The 18,766-nt window shown below is 37.1% G+C and overlaps 1 long non-coding RNA gene across 1 annotated transcript in view; it reads right to left on the bottom strand.

Annotated features, from left to right (window-relative positions):
• Positions 1-18,414, bottom strand: part of LOC131811617 (uncharacterized) — a 30,254-nt gene extending 11,840 nt beyond the window's left edge. Inside the window, exons 1-2 of the long non-coding RNA XR_009346017.1 lie at positions 18,310-18,414; positions 14,860-14,927 (exon numbers count right to left, since the gene is read on the bottom strand). This is a non-coding gene — a long non-coding RNA (uncharacterized LOC131811617). The remainder of the gene's footprint in view (positions 1-14,859; positions 14,928-18,309) is intronic.
• Between the last annotated feature and the right edge of the window lie 352 nt (positions 18,415-18,766).

The raw sequence follows: 18,766 nt of genomic DNA, 5'->3' as shown, positions 1-18,766 counted from the left end.
GGAATATGTCTCACTGCATGCCATTTTGACGTTGCTGGTTCACCTGTGTACCCGTATGCCCCTTATGGGAACTCCTTTTCTATGTTCCACTAGTCATTGCTCAAACTTTTGCTATTACTTTGTCCCCAAGCGTTAAATATTTAAGTCACTCATTTGTTATTTCATATATTCACCAAACATTTATTTAGTTCCTATAATATGCCAGATGTTGCTCCAGACACCAGAGAAATAAAGAAAAAGGTGTTCTCTGCTGTCAGGCAACTCACATCCTTGTGAGAATAATTAAAATAAATATTTACCTCATTTTTCTATGAGTAAAAACAAGTATCACATATATTTCTATGTTTTTAATCATGTTAGTGAAAACTCATGAGTCAGTTTCACTGGTGTTTTTTACTCAGTTTTACTCAGTTTTCTCGATCCCTGACTGAAGTTTATTTGATTTTTGTAATATACACCCCTCTCCCCATCTTTCCTTTTTTCCCTACTTTCCTATTTCTCCCTTTCTTCCCACTATAAGTTTTGAAGCTCACGGTTTTGGTTTTGGTTTTTTAACCAGTCTGAGAGTACTAGGCATGGTTAAAAACATAAAAAATTCAAGACACACTGGAAATTATTACTACCAGCTTGCCCTATGTGGATTACCTTTATTTTTGGCAACATTAAGCAGCAAATCCTTGACAAGCATAGATACTGACCTAGCCTGGGGTGTATGTTTGAGGACACACACATGCACATGTGCGCACACCACATATATATATACACACACACACACACCCCATTTTCCTTGACCCTGTAAACTTTAGTTTATTGATCACTTAGAACATGTTCATAACAAACAGGTAGTTTCTTATAAAAGATTTCACAGAACAGCATTAAGAAATCACTATCTGAGAATGCAAGTATTTAGGAAATTTTCTGGATGAACTGGAACAAGCTATATCTTAAGAAGACCAAATCAAGATTTGAAGGGTAGGTTTTCTGTCATGTTCATTAGAAGAAATATGCTGAAGGGACCAGAACTGTGTCCACTATTCCTGGGGTATTAGGCTGCTACACCAGGTGAGGTATTTAGTGTCTGAGTGGTACCATACAAATAGAAAAAGCAAGGACATTTCCGTTCCTTTAAATATCTGGCCATTACATTTTCTCGGCATCCCCTAGAGGTTCCCAAATCCACACTCTTAGTAGTGCATTAAACATTTGCTTTTATGTTTGATTACAAATACGAAGTCACACAGGACCCAGGTTATAAAACACCTCGGACAATTTGAGGCTATTTTTATTGCCTCCTCTTCTCCCTGTTGGTAAGCGAGGAATATCTGCCATAAGGTTTCGGGGAAGGCCAGACATCAACACCTGACACTTGGACAGGAGGTCCAAGTATATCAGCCACATAGAGAGGAGGACCCTGAAAGCCATGCAGGGCCACACAAGTGTCACACCAGATAACAAAGTAAACAACCAGGGGCTGTGGGAAGCAAGCCCTGTAGCATGTAAAGGATGAGGTGCCTCTGGTTCCTGCTGAAGGCTGTGACTGGCTTGTTTGTCTAATTCTATAGATTGGCAGGGAACCGAAACACGTGACTCTGGGGTAAACAGAAACTGTGCCTGGATTCCAGATAAGCAGGATTGTTTGAAGCACTCCTTGTTTCAGATGTCAAGGCAGTACATTATACTGAGTGCTAATTTTAGGTCTTAGGTTACAAGCACAGAAGGACAAACCCTCAACAGGCCAGGTTTACCCAGAATCATTTTGACCACCACGTCGGATCTAAACAGAGCTCACATTCACGTGGAACCCTAAAGCTGCCTGTATGTCGAGGTTCTGCCTTTTTTTTTTTTTTTTTTTTTTTTGAGAAATCATTTATCCCTTCTTCTACTCCCTCCGTTTTTGGCCAGCTTACATGGTTCCCTAGCCAAACTCTGTGCCTTCAGTTGCTGAAACAATGCCGCCTGCAATGCCTTCTGCTCACTGCCCAGATTTGGGGCATATCTCCTTGAGTTCTTTTGCCTTCCAGGCTCCTGGCCATTATGATGGAATCAGGTTTAATTACTACCTTCCCCTACTTTCAGCCTCCAGTTGAAAAACCTGAGTGTTAACAGTAAATTCCTTGCAGGAAAAGACTTTTCTTAATGATCACTTTGTCCCCATCACACATACTCAATTCCCACTCGAACTTGGTCCCCAGAGAAGAAGGAAAAGCTGGCAAAAATCAGCCTCAGCTCCTCCGCATCCAAGTTCCTCAGAATGAAGGTAAATCTAAAGTGAGAATGAGTTTGGGGAGCCTGAAAGAACACCTGGGGGAAAGGTATTTGCATGTGAACAGGGAAGTAGGCAGGTAGTGACAGACTCCTCCATCCTCTGAGCTTTTAGAGCATTTGTAATCTGGGGCCAATTCATTTCTGCAAGTATAAATTACCTTATTCAAATAATTAAACTGAATTTGAAACACGTAATTATAATGAATACATAGAGTCAACTTCTTATATTTCTCAATGAAAGGAGAAGGCTACACAGATGACAGAAAAAAAATTAAAGAATCTAAAAATAATACGTGCTCCTTTTGAACAAAGATTTGAATACAGACATGGCTGAAGACACAGGAAAGCCATCTTTCAACATAAATGAAATTCAAGTTTCTATATTTTATTAACCATTCTATCTTATGGAATGTAATAGATTGAATTTTTATGTCCCTTTGAAATACTTATGTTGAAATCCTAGCCTCCAGGGTGACGGTATGAAGAGGAGGCGGCTTCCGGAAGCAATTAGGTTTTTCAGAATGGAGTCCTCGTGAATGGGATTAGTGCCCTTAAAAAAAAAAAAAAAAAAAAAAAAAAAAAAAGTGCCCTTATAAAAGAAACCCCTGGAAGCTCTCTCTGCTCTTGTGAAAATACAAGGTAAAGATGGCCATATACAAACAGGAAGCAGGCCCTCACAGACACCAAATTTGCTGGTGCCTTGATCTTTTACATCCCAGACTCCAGAATTGCAACAAATAAATTTCTGTTGTTAAAGCCACACCATCTATAGTACTTTGTTATAACATCCCAAACAAATTCATATGTAAGGGAAGGAAAAGAAAAAGGCAATTGGGAGGACTGAGAGGGAGAGAGGATCTCAAGCAGACTCCCCACTGAGCACAGCTCCCAATGTGGGGGTTTGATTTCATGACCTTTAGATCAGTACCTGAGCTAAATCAAAGGTCAGACACTAACCTGAGTTACTCAGTTACCCCCAAATCCTTCAATATTTTAACAGTAGAGTTGACTTTTTGTTTTGTTATCTAGAAAATATTCAAATTAATGAAAACAACTTTTACCTGAATATATCTTAGGACTGAAGACTTGCTCAATAGATGATTATAGCTTCACAAACCCTATTCTTTTTTTTTTTTTTTTTTTTTTTTAAAGATTTTATTTATTTATTTGACAGAGAGAGATCACAAGCAGGCAGAGACACAGGCAGAGAGAGAGAGAGGAGGAAGCAGGCTCCCTGCTGAGCAGAGAGCCCGATGCGGGCCTCGATCCCAGGACCCTGAGATCATGACCTGAGCCGAAGGCAGCGGCCTAACCCACTGAGCCACCCAGGCGCCCCACAAACCCTATTCTAAGGAAGAAAATGAAGGAATGAACAGCATGGACTTTGGGGCTGGACACATGTGAATGTTAATCTTTGCTTCATACCAGCTTCTCAATCATGGGCAATCCTGAGAGTCTTGAGATTCTTAAAGATTCTTAATTTTTCCCACACAAACAGGAATAATTCAAAATACATTTCACTGTTACTATGACAACTACTGATACCATACTTAGGGGAGGTTTGATTAGTGCCTGGAGCAAAGGGAAACTCAATTAGTGATCGTTTTTAACCTGTGGCCCACTAAGGGTCTCAGTTTCGCCTCCATCTTGCCCATGACAACACAGATCTAGTATAATCTAAAACTGGTTGCCAGTGTACAGCCCATTGTCCAGTCAGTTTGGCCTTCTTCCTGTTCCCAACAGACCACAACCATTCCTGCCTCTGTATAATCATACACTGATCTCTCAACTAAAATGATCTTCTTCTTTAATTATTTAAATTCTACTTGTCTTGCCAGATACGATTTTCAAGAACCATGACTAATATTTATCTCAGTATGTAACAACAATTTTTCATCTATTCCAACTTTCAGTAAAAAACAATTAGCATTGACTCATTTTAGCCACATTACTGGTCTCATCAACTGCCTTCTCTCATTAAATTACGAGTGAATTTTATCAGGCCTCATCAAGGGTACACTTCCCATCATTCTTGCCATATTCCACAAGGCTGTGTGTAGACAAACTTTACAAAGAGTCTCATCTTGGGCTTGTCTTATTAAAGATCTGATATGCTGATTTAACTTGACTTTGGATCTCCTCTTCCAGTTCCTCCTAAAAATATGCTAGCGAAAGATCTCACACTTCTCTGGTCTTTGGCTTCTCCTCAAGCTTTCTCACCCCTTTCTTAGTTCTTTTATTCATCACTCACATTTTATTGAGTAGAAAAATGCATACCATTTGCTGTGTGCTGGGCCACATTTAAAATGGCCCACATTTAAAATGAAATAGACTCAGTTTCTCAACTCATAGGGCCAAAGCATGCTGAGGGAGATAGGCAGATAGATAAATAATTGTAAACGAATGTTCCAGTTTATGTAAGAGAATCTTGGCAGGCTAGATTAAATTAACTCTAAATAAATAATGACAGAATACCACAAAATAAGTAAAGAAAATTTCATAGGAAAATTAGATTTTGACATGAATTTGGACAATTACCAAGTTAAAAAGTAGTTTCCAAATATTTCAGAACAAGGAGTCAAGGTGTTCTGTGAGATGAACCACATTCCTCATTTGAGAAAACGCAAATAGTTAGGATGTGAGTAGAATTTAGTCAGTGGAGTAGACAAATAGGAAGATAGACTGAAAAAAGAAATGAAGCTTGGAAGTTTGGTTCAGTGAATAATCTTGACTAATAATTTTCATTTTTTGATGGGAGTTTGTATGCTTTCATAATTGATCTTTCCCTTCTGCTTGCTGCTATCCACTTCTTAGCATCATCCCCTTTCCTTGGCCCACATGACTGTATGCTGTTCCTTGGGAGGCCCAGAGGAGCACATACAACGTGTCTTCCTAAGGATTTCTCACCAAGCTACTGTTGAAGACATAAATTGCATGTGGTTCATTGCCTTTATTTAGGTCTGGCTAACTCATATCTGGACACATGTGAAAGCTTAATTACCCACTGCAATTGTTGTGTTAAAAAGTCTTCATGAAGGAGGAACAGAAATTCAAGTTCATGGAGTAATTGTGGGTGTTAAGGAGTATCCTCAAACAAAAATTTCTTTATACACAGTTGAGGATATACCTCCATACTTTGTTCATGCACTTCTATCTAACCAGCGTGCTCTGTCTGGCATTGCTTCATGTTGAAAGTTTACCATTCTTCATTAAGTTTGCTACATGGGAAATATTGCTTTTACTTCTTTAGAGAATTTACCGTGTTCTTTCTTTTATATTCAGGTATTTAATTACATCCTGTTGTAGGCGGTCAGTTCCTTTGGGTCACATGTTGTCTTTCTCTGAACCTCATTATACCTCATTGCATTTGGCACTAGGCCTTGTGGAGTCAAATAACTCAAATGAAATTTTATTTGGTCTTGATAAGAAAAAGACAGCAAAAATATTCATCTTTAGAAGGGGAAAAAAACTATGCTTAATTTACAAATTATAAATTTCCACTTAGAGAGTCAACATTCCTGTCCCCCTCCAAGACAAATTTCCTCTGCTGGTCTGAATCATTTTGTGTTTAATAAGTTGGAAATGATTCAGAAAGCTTCATGTTTTCTAATCATTAAAATTGGTGACTCAGTGGTTAACATGACCTCCAACCCCCGTAAGTAGCAACAAAAGAAAACACAAGTGCTCAATTAAAAAAAAAAAAAAGTTCCCTGTACCAGCCAAGTCTGGACCTGGAGATTTTATATCTCAATGTTTGGCGTGAAGATTTTTTTGATCCATATTGAGAGACACAGTTGGTTTTCTTAAAGGTCAAAAATTCCTTACCAAGATCCCCATGTCAACTTGAGCACAAGTTTGATAAAGAGCAAAGCTGAGTACAAACTCACCTCACACAAGAGGTTCATCATGAATTCAGTTCTTTTATGCCTTTTGCAATTCTAAGAATTGCTGGTCATTAGTGTTCATTTCTCTACTAAATAGAGTGAGACCAATATGATACATTTTTCTCCCAATAGATAAAGAAAATGAACTTTAACTGGCAATACACTTTAAACTGAGAGTGCAGTATTCCTCTAATTCAGGAGCAAGCTAACAAATTCAACTATCTTAAAATTGATCATTATATTCCCATCTCATAGAGTCTGTTTCCAATTAAAAAAAAAAAAAAAAAGAATCAGACAATATCCTAAGAGTAAAACTCATAAAGGAGAAAATATCTTTTAGTTCCTATACTTTCATATTTCAGGTATTTTTCTTTTTCCAGTTTTGTTTTTAATTCCTTGTTCATATGCATTATTATGTCTTATGTGAATCACAAATATGACATGGGCTCTCATAGTTAAAAACAGCTCAGCTTTTGTGCTTGAAAATATTGTTTATTCAGATCCTAAGTATTTATTAGAAAAAGGTGACAAGTAGACAATGATATACTCAATTGTAGTGAATACGTTATAAAAAGGGAGTGATGATAGCCTGCCTATATCCAAAGCTGTGTCATGAGCTGAAGTCAGGGAAAACAAAATTCTTGGAAAAGACCAGGCTAGGATGGAATAGCTCTGAACACAAAACATTATACATATTGGTCTTTACTACTAAGTTCCCCTCACCCCAGGATGTATGGACTGAATATCTGTATCCTCCAAGATTCATATGCATCCTAATCCTCATTGTGACTATAGCTGGACGTGGGGGCTCTATGGAAGTATCAAAGTCTAAATGAGGTTCTAAATGTGAGGCCCTGACTAACAGAAAGGTGTTCTTTTAAGAAGAGACAACAGAGAGCTCACTTTTTCCAGGAACACACAAAGATGAGATCAGGTGAGTGCACAGTATGATGATGGCTGTCCACAAGTCAAGAGAAGAAACCTTAGAAGGAAATCTACCTTATTGGCACTTAATCTTAGACTCCTGATCTATAAGAAATCAATCTCTGTTGTTTAAGCCCCTCAGTCTTTGGCATTTTGCTAAGGTAGCCCGAATAAACCAAGACAGAGGAGTGGGGAAAGGGTTAAATAATCATTTCCAAGTGCATACAATATCAAAAGATTTTCTGATCAAATAAATAGCATTGCCTTATATCTCTAGCCTGTGTCTTCATCAACAGACTGGATTAGATCAACTCCAAAGTCTGTTCAAGTTCTGATAATGTCAGTGAAATCTCCTTATCATTCTGACAGATTGCATTTTCCCAAAACAGTTCAACAATATCTCTCATCCCACCTGCTTTTCTTAAAATGTAACTTGGGCATTCTTCCATCAAGATGTGGGATCTATACTCCCTGCCTTTGATTCTGGGTGGGCTTTGATCACAGTAAAAATGATCTTATGGGATTTTCAAGGTGAGGTCATAAAAGGTGATAGAGCTCCCATCAGATTTTCTCAGTATGATCTTTTAGAATTCAGCTGCCATGCTGGGATGAAGCTCAAATGGCCACATGGTGGTGCCACATGCAGGTGTTCTGACCAACAGGCTCAGGTCAGGTCTTAGCCAACAAAGAATACCAACTACTCCACATGTGAGGGGATAAACTTTCAGATGACTCCAGCCTGCAGTCATTAATCTGCCTCCACCCATTAAGTCCTTTTGGTTGAGTTCTAAGACACTGTGAAATAAAAAACCATCTCTTCTGTGTTCTTTCCTAATTCCCAAACCAAAGAATCCATTAGTGAAAGAAATATTGCTCAGACTACTATGCTTGGGGTGGTTTGTTATGCAGTGATAATAACTGGAACAAACATAAACTTTAGGCATAACAGATTATTATTTTTATTTTTGTTTCTTTGCTGATTTTACTGTTGTGAGCTGGGCTTTAAAATTTGGAGATAATCTGTGTAATAGTGAATTATGCTAGGTTAAGAACTTGTAATTTTCCCATAACTAGTGGTTTTCAGGTTGGGACTAAATGTCTGTCTGTCCTGCACAAAACAGAAGGCTTTTCTGCACTGATCAGTTGACTTGTATTGGCTGAGATGTTTCACCATTTCTGTATTTACAGTATCTAGCCAAGTATCGATCCCAGTGGTACAGATTTACTTATTGAATGTGGGCTTGAATCTAAAGATCTTTCCACATTGTATGATTTTATAATAAAAGAAATGGCAAAAGTAGACTTATCATTAATGACAATTACCATAATCACTATTATAACTAACATTTCCTGAGTGATTACTATGTGCCAGGGACTGGCCAAGTGCTTCAGATGTGTTTTCTATTCAATCCTGATAACTAACTCTCTGGGGTAGTTACTGATTTATAGATGAGAGAAATTTCTCCAATTTGATGATTTCCCCATTGCCACTAATCTAGCTAAGTGGTGACTGAGCTTAGAACCAAGGCTATCTGACTCCAGAACCTATGCTAAATCTGCATGTCATAGGTTCTTGACTAGTGGAACAGAGTTACCAGGTGAGAATTCAAAACTGCACCCACTTATTTGAATTGCATTAGTGTTTCACCTGCTCTTTTATGGTATGCATACTCCAATAAGCAGCTTCTACTTATGACCCCTTAGGTACAAAAGCATGTCTCCAAGATAGCTAGCCCCATTCTAGAATGCCAGGGCTTTGTGAACATGAAGAATAGTGAGATTAACCAGTGGCCCACAAGAAGGCTGTTATATACCCCAGTCTGCTGAGAAACTTGTTAATACTAACTCAATTACCATACTCTAAGCATGAAACTAGTATATTTTATACTTACATGGTAATTTCCTCCTCACCCCTCAGCCACCTTGTAAAATAGTTTATCATTAATCCTCACAGCACCCTCATAAGAATCCCATGTAAAAGAGAAATAGCAACACAACAACAATAACAACAACAGCAACAACAAAACTACTTAGGAATGATCAAATTAAAAAAAAAAAAAAAGGAATGATCAAATAAATGCCATGCCATTGCAGTAGAAAATTTAATCACATTTCTTACTTTAGTCTCTCCGGATAAAAATAAATAATTACTGTCGATTATGAGCTAAACAAATTTAAATGGAAAATTTGAATTTTGAGACTAAAAAGCATTATTAGATTCAAACAAACAAACAGCAATCAAGACATAATTGTACGCTTCTAAACAATGTCCTCATGAATCTCAGGCGTAATTGGTCAAAACAACAACAACAGCAGCAGCAACAAAGATTACTGAAAACAAAGAGAAAAGAAATCCTGAGAGTTTTGCTGCATTTGTAACAGCAGAGTCAGAAAGAGAAGAATGAATATTGACCTAAGAATCATGTTATGCTGTTCATATCCCTAGTTATGACCCCAATCCCCAACTAACTATGAAAAAAAGCACTCATTGTCTGTCGGTCCCCTTTTTTTTTTTTTTTTTTTTCATTTACAGAATGCAATGGAGGGAATTTCTGAAGCTTACTCTATTTTTTGAGATTTAAATTTGATGATTATTTAAACTGTGAAATCCTTATGGATTTAAACAGGTCATATTTAAACTGATGATATGTCTTAGGACAAGTTCTTTTGCAATACAACTCCTTTCCTGCTTGACATGAACAGTGAAAGAGATATTAATGCTTATTCGTTGGTCAGTTAAGAATCTTAAGGCAGAGCTTAAGAAGCCAAAGTCTGTGATATCTGGGGAAAACATGCTGGAAGAGAGTTTGCCTCAAAGTCAAAACTGACTAATTAAAATTCCTTTATCTATCTCCCCAGGAAAGTTTTCTGTCTGCTCTCTGAAAAGACTTTGAGAAAGAAGAGATAAGAAGAAGATGTTATTGAGCATTTAGTCTATTGAAGTATTTTACAAGTAATATTTCATTAATTATCACAACAACCTCATGAGACAAATAATATTGTCCCCCATTACAGTTGAGGATAGTAGGATTTGGAGATGGTAAGTCCTACAGCTAGCAAGTGGATTGGATAGCATATAAGAAAAGTGTTCATGAGGAACCAGATTCTTGTTCTGTCTTTGAGCTTCATGTTTGGTGTTTAATTATTCTCCTCATATCAGATTCTGTTCCCTAATATTGCCCTGGAGTGCCTGTGTCTTATATGTAAGCTAAAGGATCAACGTTCAGTATTAGTATCTATGCTAGTATCTAAAACGTCTTTTGCGGAGCACCTGATAGAACACATTTGTGGCTTTGCAGGCCACATACAGACTTGATCACAACTACCCGATCCTGTGGTTACGGTGTGACAGCAGGCATACACTTACAACATGTCAAGAAATGAGCCAGGCATACACTTACAACATGTCAAGAAATGAGCATGGCTACATTCCATAAAACTTAATTTACAAACATAGGCACAGGTTCTATGGGGCTGGCAGGCTGTAGTTCATCTGATTCCTAAACTGTATCTCAAGTGAATCTACCCTCTAGGCCTCATAAATTTTTTTTTAATTTGTCTAAAATTAAAATAATTGTCATGTGCAATTTAAACAAAAGGAGACTTATTTAAGAAAATAAAATATGCATCAGTAAAAAGAGAGGTTTTTGGTGGCCTGAGTATATCCAATAGATTGACTCTGATTGTGTTGCTTTCCTCATGTTTTGTTGATGGGGCAGCTATTAAACATCCACCAGCAATAACTCAAGACAAAGGTCCTCAGAAGTTTCTGCTCTGATGGATGGTAACACAGTAATCATTATCCCTGAGCCCATATTCTTTTCTTGGGTCCCTTTTCTATTTTCCATAGAAGTCCATGATTGTATCCAAATAATGGCTCCTGGTGTCTCCTGTTTTAGGAGTCCAAACAGATTTTGATCTTGCTCCTTTAACTGTTGGCATGCAAGAAAGGAGTGGCAAAGTCAATTATTGGTTAAAATGAAGGCTGTAGAAAAAAATATATTAGTTGTTTCCATCACAGCATTGACTGCTGTGAAAAGTGTAATTCATGATTAAATTATCATTCCAATAATTCATTGGATTTAGAGGAACAACATATTTTTACTTGTGGCACTTTTCCTGAGACATTTTTCAGTATGTTGCAATGTAACAGGGCCATATTCTTGCCGACTAATGTTACTTTTATAAAAGAAGAGAGGACACTTCTATTGCTGGCTGTACCAGAACAGCTGGTAGCAAACTAACAATCCCACTGAGAACAATTATGAAAGCTGGATACCATGCACACGACAGCTGCTCAAATGAAATGGAGAACAACCAAAGCAGTCAGGACTAGAGAAACTGAAATCCTCAGGAAATCCTAGGGAAACCCTGAATTCTCTGCTGCTTCTTCTCCTTGGGACATTTGCCATATTCCTACAGATAAAAAGATAAACAGAGCAGCCACACACAAAAATGAAGTTCAGGGCAATTAAGCAGGCAAAACTTGAGAAGCCAGTACCAGGGAAAGAGAGCTAAAGAGCCCCACATTCTGTGCACAACTCTTTTCTCAAGGCACTTGCTGGCTCCTAGGCCAAGCATGCAGCACAGCACAGGGAACCAGAGCAAGTAGCCACTAAGAAACTAAAGATCTCAGTAGAGACTGTTTAAGTTTTATTGCTCTGGGATGTTAAAAAGTTCGAATGAAGTTCCTACCAAGTAAAGAAGGCCCAGAACACTTGAGACTTAGTTGTGAAGCTGGGAAGGCTAAACCCAGGTAATAAGAAAAGACCACCCTCTTTTTAATACAACCCAATCTCTGTCTTTGCAAGATAACAAAGGAAAGGAAATGGGGAATGGATGTGTAGGCTCAATATTTAAAGCAATACTGTGATAAATTTAGGAAAGCTATACTTTAACATTTACCAAGGCCAAAATGACTCAGCAAAACCTCAAAGCATGGGCTTTATTTCTGCCCTGAGCATACACTGTTGTCTGCTTTGTTAAAGAAAATAACCAAAAAGGTACCTTCTGAATGCAAAAGATAAGGAAAAGGAAGAAGTTCCCTGGTTTCCCTAAGGTTAAAGTCATATAGCCCTGCATTAACTAGAAACTTTTTGAAATGTCCTCTGTATAATGATTTGTAACTTTTTATGTAAAAAATGTTTATAACTGTGTATTAAGTGTGTCTCTGCTGGAGCACGCTCTTCTTTGTGAAGATTGTATATCCTCAGCAGCTGTCCAACCTTAGGCTCAAATAAAATTTTCTTGCTTTTAGAAAATTTAAAAGGTTTGTTCATTTTGCACTGACAACTGGATATGAATTTTCCAAAACTGAGGTTTAAGCCACAGATTTAAGAATTTTAGCAAACTCCAAGAGGTAAACAAAGTAACAACAACAAAGCTATACCTAGCCCCATCATAGAAAAACTGCTGACAGTGAGAAACAAAAAGAAAAAGGCTGCCAGAAAATAGTGCATTGCTTTCCGAGGAGAAAAAAGTCACTGAAAGCAGATTTTTCAACAGAAAAGAGGTAAACCAGAGATAAGAATGGGATATTTGAAGTGCTGAAACTTAGAACATCAAATGTTCTTATCCAGCTAACGTACTACTCAAAAACAAAAGTGAAATAATGACTGAGGGAATGTATTGCCAGCAGGCAAGCACTAAAATTAATCCTAAAGGAGTGTTTTGGGCGGATTGACAATAATCACAGATGAAGCACAGTCATGTAGGACTCGCTGAAGACCAAAAAAGGAAATATATGGAAACATCTAAATGAATATTGACTGCTTATAGCTTCTTGTGGGTTTAAAATGTATGTGGAATCAAAATATATGACAGCAGCTAGTAAGGGGAATAAATGAATTTAAAGTACTATAACATCTTTGTATTATGCACAAAATACTAAAAATACTAATTTAAGGAAGAATCTAGTAAGCTAAGAATGCAGGTCATAATCCCTAGATTAAAGCTTAATAGTCAAAGATAGAAATAGAATACATAAGTACTAAGCTAAACAATATAGTATAAACCAATAAGCCAATAATTTAGATGCACATTAAGACAACAGACGGTAGGAACAGGAAATAGAGAAACAAAGAATATATGGGATTAAAAAGAAAACAGACGGCAGGCTTACAGACTTAAGTCCAAATATAAGAGTAATTAAACTTCAGTGAAATAACCTCAATATTCCAACTAAATCAAAGAAGATAATCAGACTGGATAAAAACAGTTATTTGGGGAGCCTGGGTGGCTCAGTTGGTTAAGCATCTGACTTTGAAAGACCCGCGGATCCCCTTACCCAAGAATCCAACACTGCCACTGGATGCAATCAGCAAGAGGTTCTTTATTGTTACGCAGGCACCTGCCGGTGGTCAGCGCGCGCCAGCGGGTGGTCAGCAGCTCCTGCTAGCTGAGCACACCCGGCTGGGGTGGTGCCGGGTTTTTATAGACAGGTACAAACAAGTTTTGGGTGGGGCGCAACTGATTGGTTGACAGTTAGAACTTTTGAAAAAGGCATAGGTGGAGTTTGCTGATTGGCTTTGGGGACCCGAGCGCGCGCGCCCGAAGAGAGAAGCAAGAGAGAGGCGGGAAGGGGGAACAAGCTGATTGGTTCTGAGGGCCCGCGCGCGGGAGGAGAGAGGCAGGGAGGGGGAACAAGAAGGGGGAAGGTAGGAATGCCATCATGGCGTCTTCTATTATTTCTATAAGCCAAGCAGTTACAGAAGGGCAAAAGAGCAATTAATAAGCAATTAATAACCTAATTTACGCCTAAAAGCCAGCGGTTCACAGAAAAGCAAACAAGCGGTTAGTTATCCTATCTATCTTCTAGGGGAGGGGTCTTTCAACTTCAGCTCAGGTCACGATCCCAGGGTCCTGGGATTCAGTCCCACCCTGAGCCCCACAATGGGCTCTCTGCTCAGCAGGAATCTGCTTCTCCCTCTCCCTTTACCCTCCCCTACATCATGTTCTCTTTGTTTTTCTCTCAAATAAATAAAATCTTTAAATGTTAAAAAAAAAATTTTGGTCCATCAACAAAACACAACTTAAATATAATGACTTAAAAGTTTCAAAAACATACACCATACAAATAACAGAAACTTGTATAACCAAATTTACTAAGTATACTTTAAGGCAAGAATTGTTACTTGAGATAAAGGGGAACATTTAATAATGATAAAAGAAGCTAGAGTATAAATATTCTGTGTGTTTTCAAATATAAAATAATGGCAAAAATAAAAGGATAAACAGAAAAGTCTAAATCTCAATGAGAGGCTTAAGAACAATTGTCTTACAAACAGATAGACAGGCTGATTAGAAACAAGTAGGTGTGTGGAGAAATTGAAAACCAGTATTATCAGAATGACCTAACTGAGATCTCATTTAGGTCACAAACAAATGTAGAATATGTTTTAAGTAGCCCAGGAAATTTTATAAGAATGAACGATATGCTAGATCATAAAGCAAATAAAATATAAAGCAAACTGAAACTTACAGAAGTTTACAGTCCATTGATTGTATGGACTAAAACAAAATTTAAATAATTCCAACTTCAATTTTTAGACTTAATCGATTTTTAAAAACAAGTTGGTCAATGTTAGATACCACCTTAACATAATGATACTGTCATCTCAATAGATGATGGAATTTTTTAAGCAAATTCAATACCTACTCATGATTAAAAAAGAAAAAAACTCTTAACAAACTAAGAAGTGACTATCTTTAATCTGATAAAAAAAATTATCTGAAAACAAGCAAAAACTATACTAATTAATTTTATGGAGAATATTTAAATGCTTACCCCAGAGATCAAGAATAAAATGAAGATGTCTGTTGTCACCAGTTCTATTCAAAACTATCTTGAAGGCCCTAGCCAGAGCAATAAAGAAAGAAAAAAAAATTCTTAATTAGACCACATGATTATATATGTAGAAAATACAAAGAATTCAAAGATAAATGATTAGAAACAATAGATGCTATAAGTTAAGCTTTGGGGCACAAGATCAATATGATCATTTAATTATATTTTAAGATGAGCACAGCAAACAAGTGGAAATGAAATTTTAACATGCTATTCATAATAGCATCAAATATTTAGGACTACCTCTAATAATATGTCTACTCTGAAAATTATAAAAATTATTAAGAAAAATTAAGAGAGATCTAAATAAATGGAGAGACAGGACATGTTCATGGATTAAAAGACCCAGTAATGTAAAGATTTCAATTTTTTCCAAGTTGATCTACATATTTAATCCAATCCAAATGAAAACTCTAACAATCATTCATTTATTTATTTTGCATGTGAAAACTGACAAGCTAATTCTAAAATTTATATGAAAACGGCAAGTAAGAAATAAAACCAAGATGGAGAATTAATACAAGCAAGGCATATTACAAAGCTATATAATTAAAACAGCTTGGTAATTGTGTAAACAGCTTGGTAATTGTGTAAAAGTGTAAAGTAAGTCAATGGGACAGAAAAGAGATTCCTAAAACAGATTTGTTCATGTAGGATCACCTGTAAAGAGAAAGATGCCACACCAAGGCAGGAGTAGGAATAGGAGAGAAATAATGCTCCTTTCAGAAAGTAGTGCTTTATCAACTATCTTTCCCTTTGGAAAGAAGTTCTTAAACCTTGACCTCTCCATCTTACCAAGAACAAAAGCAAATTCTAAATAAATTGCAGAATTAAAAGTGAAAAGTAAAGTCATATAGCATCTAAGCTGCTAGATAGTCAACTATAATATATAGGTTGGCAGAAATTTCTTTTTTTTTTTTTTAAGATTTTATTTATTTATTTATTTACTTGACAGAAAGTCAGAAATCACAAGTAGGTAGAGAGGCAGGCAGAGAGAAAGGGCAAGCAGGCTCCCTGCCGAGCAGAGAGCCTCAATCCCAGGACCCTGAGATCATGACCTGAACAGAAGGCAGAAGTTTAACTCACTGTGCCACCCAGGTACCCAAAGTTTTTTAAAATTATGTTAAAGCACCAAAGTCTAGTCAAAAGTTTGATGAATTGAGTTTCATTAAAATTAAACGTTTATTCATTTAAGAATACCATACCAGAGAGTGAAAGGAAAAGTGTGGTGTGGAAGATAGTTGTGCTCATTTGCCTGACAAATAACTTTAATTCAAATACAAGATTGCCTACAAGTTAATAGAAAAACACAGACAACCCCTATGAAATGAACAGGCATCTCCCAAAAGAGAATATTAAAATGTGATAAACTTCTGAACAGGCCTCCACTTTAGTAATAATTTTAGAAGTGCAAATGAAGACCAAAATGAGATACAATATATAAGCAATGGAATAACAAAAAATAAAATACATAAACACACTGACATTATCCATTATTAATGAGAATGTGGAGAATCTCTGTTTTTCATACACTGCTGCTGAGAGTGTAAATTGGTACAACCATCTGGAAAACTGGTATTACCCTCTGAAGCTGAGCATATACATATCCTATGCTCCCCAAACTCCACTACTAGGTATGTACCAAAAGGAATGTGTACACATGTGCCTTAGAAGACATGTCCAAGAAGACTGGTTAGAGCAGAATCCATAATAGCCTCACATTAGAACCAACCCTAAAGCTCATCAATTCTGGAATGAATAAATAAGCTGCAGCATATTCACAGAATAGAAAGAGCAATGCTGAAAGAACAAATGGCAGCCATATAAAACAGCATGAATGAATCTCAAAGACAAATTACTGAGATAAAGAAACTAAAAATGATTCTGTTTTTATAAAAGTTCAAATAAAACCAAAACCAGTCTATGGAGATAAAAGTTAAAATACGGCTACAGAGTATGAGAAGGTGTGGTGAATTGTGGAGGCAATAACTTAGGGAGCCTTTAGGGCTCTGGAAATGTTTTGGATTTTTATTTGTATGGTGATTATATAGGCAGTTTAATTTTTTTTTAAATGCACTGAGTCATATACTTAGGATTTGAGTCATTTAGTGCAGGTATGGCATTTGGCTCTTAACTGTTTTCATTAAAAAATAATTAAGAGCCAAACACACATACACAAAGGCACACAGGCTCACAGGCGCACACACACACACCTGAAAGAGAAAGTTCGGTGCCTTTAATTATCAATTACAGTACAGGTTCTTTATTACAAGCCCAGGATATCCTGTGCGCACACGCTCTCTTTTGAGCTCTCCCTCTCATTCCTTCTATCCTTCCTTTGTTCCACTTCTCGCTCCCCTCTCCTCACTTATGCTGCTATTGTTTGGTACTTTCATGTTCTTCCCACTAAAGTTACTCCTTTTCCTTTCTTTTCACATGGACCTGATATTTGGTGACCTAACTGTACCGTCCAGTTCACACTAACCCCAATATATATGCAATAAAACATTTAATATCTCTGTTCACTTAGCTCAGATTTTTATGGGACTGTTAGCATAGGAAGCCTAATAACCTCACAGTATGGTTAACCTCCATTTATTTCTCTAGTTATGTGGATTCCACCTTGTAGTCATTTTAAAGGCTTGGAGGAGCCTCATTAACTTTACAAGGCAAGGCTGGATTTACAGAACCAATATCTACGTGAGGAAAGCAACGCCTGCAGGTTCGGTTTTTATTGGATGTTCTGTATTGCCTTTTCCCTACTAATACGGATGTCTTTTATAAGATTACTTCTTATGGAACAAAAGCAACAGGCAATTTCCAATTAAATGCAGATGGCAAGCTTTCTCTTCCTATAGGCACTCAGGTGTGAGGATACGCCCCAGAGCCTATGAATTTTACGAGGGGTTAATTCAGTTAGTGTATCTTACATTATTTTGAATATTAATTACAGTGTAAATACTGCCTATGTTTTAGGTAGCATATTGTCTAAGCAAATTCACATCTTATTTTAAATAACCTTTCAAAACAATTGTAAGATTATTACCAGTTCTAAGTTATTTTTCTTTACTGCTTTAACTAGCTCTTCTTTCCAGGGACTACACAGTAAAATAATTAAATTCAGTGCTTCTTATTGTCATTCAGCTTTGATTGGTGCTTAACTATGAGGCTTAACTATTTGGAGCACATGACAAAGAAACAAGCCTGGAGGAGGCTGCAGTCATCCTTCACTATTAGCAAGTCTAATAAACATTTGATAGTTAGAAGGAGGAAACTTTACAGAATACATAATTAAATGCCAGTTGATTGAATACATATGACATGTTTCAATAGTACCCACTACTATATGCAAAATTTATAATAGATGTCCTAAAAAGATAATTGAGTTACCATGTGAGATTGCCTTCTTCTCATGTCGAGGGAAGTGTGTGACACATATATCCCTGTTTCATGCTGCCTGCCCATTCTGCCTAATGCTTCAAGCTCTCTTCCCGGGCAAATGGTAGGATTGTACTTCTTTATACTATTGACATAAGATTTGACCATATGACTTGTTTGCCAGTAAAATAGGAGAGATAAAGCATGTCACTTCCAGGCAGAAAACATTAAAGGGTCAGTGTGAGACTTCCCATCCTTTCTTTTCCTGTGCCACGGATGCAGCTATGCTCCAGACAGCATCTGTTCTGAAGTTTGGTCTGGGAGTGAGCAGGGTATCCAGACAACCTGTGATAGACACATGCTTCAGAGAGAAATAATGTATTCTGTTTTTAAGTTACTAATTTGGCAGTTATATATGACCAGACTTATAGCCCAGTGTATCCTGATATAACTTGAGCCTATTAGAATG

Source organism: Mustela lutreola, chromosome 11 (genome assembly GCF_030435805.1).
Source record: "Mustela lutreola isolate mMusLut2 chromosome 11, mMusLut2.pri, whole genome shotgun sequence".
Lineage (NCBI taxonomy): Eukaryota > Metazoa > Chordata > Mammalia > Carnivora > Mustelidae > Mustela > Mustela lutreola.
Note: the sequence above shows the minus strand (reverse complement) of the source record. Positions and strands in the feature narration are given on the sequence as shown.